We start from the raw sequence: 5263 nt of genomic DNA on the forward strand, positions 1-5263 counted from the left end.
TCGCCCTCCGCTCCCCGTCCAGCCTGCCCTGCTCCGGTCAGGCCCCGTCACCTGCCACCCAGTCATTTTCTGACTCCCTCCGGCCTAGTCCATCAGGTCTTGGAGTGCTCATTCGCGTCTCCCAGTGCTTTCCGGGGAGGGCGGAGCTCCGTCCCGGCCGGGCGGTAAGAAGGCGGAGGGGCAAGGGTCTCAAGAGGTCCGGGGACCCCAGGCCGGTGACCTGGGCAGTGCTACCAGCGCGGGGCTGGGGACCGCTCGGGGTTTCCCCTGCGTCCCGCTGCGCGCAGGCGCTCAGGGAAGGAAGGCCGGGCACGCGTCGGCCAATGGGAGCGCGAGCTCGGCGCCGGCCAGACGCCGGACTCGCCTCGAGCGACCCGTCGCGGCTGGCGCCGGAGCGACGCGCGCAGGGGTGCGCGCCCGGCTGCGAGTTCAGGGACGGGGGCTTGGCGAGCACCGCTGGTAGGAATTTGTCAGCCTCTCCCCCAGTGCGGCGGGTGGAGGTAGGAGCGCCGGGCCCCGCGGCGCGCTCCCGTTGCCAGGGCTGGCCCTCCGCTGCGCATGCGCCCCCCGCCCCCGCGCCGCCCTGCGGGAGGGACCGCCCTTCGCCCTGGTACCGGGCGGTAGGTGGAGCAGGTCTGAGGAGTCGTTGGCGCTGGGCGCTGGGCCGAGCTGTAAGGAGCAGGAGGGGAGGTGCGCCAAGTGGTACCTTCGGGCCGCTCGGCACTGAACGGGCGCGCTCAGAACGGGCGTCTGGGCGGGCAGCGTGCACAGTCACCTTAGGTCGACGCGCTAACTCTTGAACTGAGGCGTTGCCAGGGCCGGGGGTACCTGCACCGCACCTGTCTTAACTTGTTTTGAAATGAGAAGCCAAAGAAGATTTAGGTTTGCTTCCGGCAGTATATCCCCGAAGCCCTTTACCTTATAGGAAACTGTTGTGATTCAAACCTCATAGCCAGAGACTTGGAAACTAAAGAGTCTACATGCTTTGCTCTTGCTGTAATTTATTAATTTATTTAATGGGACTTGCTGCTTTTGCTTTTCCTTTACCTTTTTCGCTTTCCTGAGTAGTCAACTGAAAAGCAATGAAAAATTGCTTTTATTCCTCCTTGACAGAGCAAATTGCTTTTAAACCCTTGCAAAATAGTAAGATAAGTCACAGTTTAAATGAGAGAAGCCTGGGGATATTAAACTTTGTTAAAATAAGTTACTTTCAAATAAAAATTATGCCAAATGGCCAAAAATCAATCTTAGGGCCTTTATTTAACGAACATTGTTACTGTTACTGTATCAGGGGTAAGCAGAATAGTTTTTTGTTTTTGTTTTTTAAACAACCCATAATGTGGCTTTTCCACCAATTTCGATGATCTCTTCCTACCACATTTGACCTGAAACTGCATAGGTTTAATGCCTCGGTTCGCACAGAGTTTAGGTTAAGGTTAGAGAAGTTTTCATTTTACGAAATAAAAGCTAACATCACTATTAAACGGATGACAGAGGCCATTTTCGATGGACTGTAAATAAATTGTGACCTTCCTCATCTTCCACCTCCGTCCAGAGTTCACCATCTCCTTGGAAAAGACCGTCCAACTCCCCTCTCCCATTCTACCTATTGTACCAGAGAGTGTCCCATAATGCTCTGTGCGCGGCTGTATTATTTCATTTTCTATATTGTTTTATAATTATCTTTGTCTATTTTTCCACTCTCTCCCTCTTTCCTACGCTAAAATTTTGGACAAGTGGATTGTCTTAATGTGTTTTTTGTTTTGTTTTTTTATTCCCAGTACTTTGCATAGAGTCTGGCACATAAGAACATGGTAAATGCCTGTTGAGGAATTAGGTGAATTAGGGACCCAGAGTGCCTCTGAAGTCCGAAAAATTAGTTATTTTGTAGCATGCCTGAGGCCTTTTCCAAATGGAAGAATAGTAGGCAACGGAAGAATTTATCTGGAGACAAAACCCTGCGGTTGACCTGGGTGTCCCAGGCTTTCAGACTATTTATCACTAGCAAATGAGTGCACCCAACTCCACTCTGAAGCAGATTTTCAATCTGCTAAAAATCATTTGACTTTCTGGGTAACTAAGGCCTAAGAACCACAGATCTAAATCTTCTTGTCGTTAGCAATCACATTTCTCATAGTAAATTAAAAAGTTGACATTGCAGTTATCAAATCAGGCCCCCTATGATTTTGTTTTCCCTAGGCCTGTTTATCTCTGACTAAAGTGATGTAATTGGGTTCTTGGTCTTGCAGAGATGAGAACTGATCTAAGATCTGTGCCACGTGAAAAGACAAGCAGCCATGCCTGCCAACCGGCTGGGTTTTAACCTTGTTTCTGATGAGGTTTTAGGATGATGGTGGGGTTCATGGGGGTGCAGAGCCGATGGACAAGAAAGAATTCTTGAAGACGTCTTTGGTGCAAAAGTGATTTTATTAAAGCACGGGGACAGGACCCCAGGGCAAAACGAGCTGCGTTGGGGTTGTGAAGAATGACTGGTTATACACTACGGGCTTGGGGAGGGTAAAGTCCTGAGGCAAGTTTCCAAGGAGACTTTCATATGCTAAAGACTCACAGGATCCTGGAGATGTAGGTCTTGTCCAGCTAAGGTTGTTTTTCCCTCTAGCAAAGCATTAACATTAAGACCCTGGGGAGTTCCTGGAGAAAAGTTTTACTCTGCCAGCCTCAAATATTTGTCAAGTGGGCTGCAGGTTATAAGGAAATTCAGTTTTTTCTGCCATTTCCTTCTTGCCTTTGTTCCCCCCCATCACTATGGAGGGAAGGTGATGTTGGGGCTCCAGGAAACAGTCTGTAGGTTTCTGGAGATTAGGCTATTGATAAGATTGCCTTTTCTGGTAATTTACTAAGATTTGTTAAGTGAGGGAGACTCACGTCCTGTATGAATGCAATCTCTATCATTTAACCATTTGTTTTCTGTCCTTGGGCAGCCAGGAGTGCCTGAGAAATGCCACACATATCCCACCTGGGGGTGGGGCGTGGTAATGCTCACTTATACTTTGCCCTCAGCCTGCCTTATGCTCCCTCATCATTTCCAGTTAGAACTGTTTTTTTTTTTTCCTTCTTAAGAAGTGGGTAAATCATACAGAAAACAACTAGTTAAAACAAAACTTAAAATTATTTGACTTTTCCGCTACAGCTATCTAGAGATTTTTCCCTAAGGTTGTGTTAAAGAAGTTTTTTTAATGAATTAAAGCTTAAAAGTTTCCTGACAGACACCTGGGTCCTATAAAATGATGACATTAGGGTTCCCTAAACATCAGAATCCTAAAGGCATGTTAAAACAGACTGCTGGGCCCCGCCCAGTTTTTGATTCTGCAGGTCTAGGGTGGGGCCTGATAATTTGCATTTATAACAAATTCCCAAAGATGTTCTTCCAGCTTTGAGAACCACTGCCCTAAAGGTTGTTTGCTGTTTCTTTTTCTTCTCTTAATTTTTTTTTTAACGTTTATTTATTTTTGAGACAGAGAGAGACAGAGCATGAACGGGGGAGGGTCAGAGAGAGAGAGAGGGAGACACAGAATGGGAAGCAGGCTCCAGGCTCCGAGCCATCAGCCCAGAGCCCGACACGGGCTGCGAACTGAGTCCGTGAGTCGAACTTTTTATTTTCAACAGAATTCTTAAAAAAAATTTTTTTTTAATTTTATATTTGAGAGACAGAGAGAGAGAGAGAGACAGAGTGTGAGTTGGGGAGGGGCAGAGAGAGAGAGGGAGACACAGAATCTGAAGCAGACTTCAGGCTCCGAGCTGTCAGTGTAGAACCTGATGCAGGGCTCGAACTCACGGACTGCGAGATCATGACCTGAGCTGAAGTCGGCCGCTCAACCGACTGAGCCACCCAGGCGCCCCTTTCTTCTCTTCTCTAATCCCTGCCCTTCCAGAGCTGACTGCTGATCCCACCCATCATGATCAAATTGTCAGCCTACTCTTCAAGCAGAGCTTATGGAAACACTTAAAAACACTCCTAGGACTTCCAGGGGAAACCACGCATTTCCTGTCCTGTCTGGTTCAACAGAACCAGAACACATATTTTTAATTTTTTCTAATGATTTAAATAGGAAACAATCATTTTAGGGTAATAATTAGGTTGAGGGTATATCGGAATTAAGTGGACATTTTATGTATATAGGCATTTTCCTATAGAAATATGAGTTGGCCACCATTGATGGGGGCAGGGGAAGATTTTTGGCCAAAGGAAAAGAAGTCCCTCCATCTCCCAGTTGAGAAAACCACTTTATTCATTAAAAAGGCAGTTCCCACAGCACAATATAATTTTATTATACACACTTAAGTTCTCTCTTTTTTTTTTAAGAGAAATACTCCTGTGAAAACTTGTTTTTTTATTACTTAGCAAATGCTAACTTTATTTGTCTTTGAATAACAAAAATAAATAGCCATATTTATTTGTTCTGATAGATTCAATTTTTTCCCTATAGTTTGTAAACTTAAATCATTCATTTGTGATTTTTGACTTGTGTCTAGCCTTGCATTGTATTTTTTAAGACTTTCACATATCCTTATCCTTATTTTCCAATCACAAAATTTGTTTTTGGATAAAATGTTGTATTTAACTACATGTTCTATCTATATGTAAGCCCTTAGGAGGGGAAAAAGGAATTCTGCAGAATTTTATGAGCCCCAAATTATCTAATGATAATAGATGTCATATAAATTTTCTATTTGTCAGATGTTGCTAATGCTTTATGTATTTTATTTAAGATTCACAAAATCCTAACACAAGTAGCCCCTACTTTTATACATAACACACTCATTAAAACATGTACAAAAGTTTGATGTGGGATTCCATATCCAGAGAACTAAAAAATAATTGTAATATTCTAGATTACATTTCACCTTTTAGAAACAGTCTGTAATGAATATTTCCAGCATTTTATATGTGTCTGTCAACATTTTTTCTTAAATACACAGTGAAGATAGCTTTAGGGAGCACCAGATAAAGGACAAATGATGATACCTGTATTTATTGTTTCATTTGTATTCAATTTGTTAGTCTTTATTGCTAGCACTAGAAATGTAATTCTTTTGGGGCACCTGGGTGGCTCAGTCGGTTAAGTGTCTGACTTCAGCTCGGTCATGATCTCATAGCTGATGGGTTGAAGCCCCGCGTCAGGCTCTGTGCTGACATCTCGGAGCCTGGAGCCTGCTTCAGATTCTGTGTCTCCCTCTCTCTGTACCCCTCCTATCTCTCTCTCTCTCTCTCTCTCTCTCTCTCTCTCTCTCTCTCTCTCTC

At 44.8% G+C, this 5263-nt stretch overlaps 1 protein-coding gene across 2 annotated transcripts in view; it reads left to right on the top strand.

The window, feature by feature from the left end:
- The first annotated feature begins 80 nt into the window (after positions 1-80).
- TCAIM (T cell activation inhibitor, mitochondrial) overlaps positions 81-5263 on the top strand; it is a 73778-nt gene continuing 68595 nt past the window's right edge. The window contains exon 1 of one of the 2 annotated variants that reach the window (XM_049629114.1): positions 81-164. The gene's annotated coding sequence lies outside the window, so the exon portion shown is untranslated. Of the gene's footprint in view, positions 165-386; positions 460-5263 lie in introns of those variants that run through there. The other variant, XM_049629117.1, reaches the window with a different exon arrangement.

The sequence above is a fragment of the Panthera uncia genome, chromosome C2 (assembly GCF_023721935.1).
Source record: "Panthera uncia isolate 11264 chromosome C2, Puncia_PCG_1.0, whole genome shotgun sequence".
In the NCBI taxonomy this organism is placed as follows: Eukaryota; Metazoa; Chordata; class Mammalia; order Carnivora; family Felidae; genus Panthera; species Panthera uncia.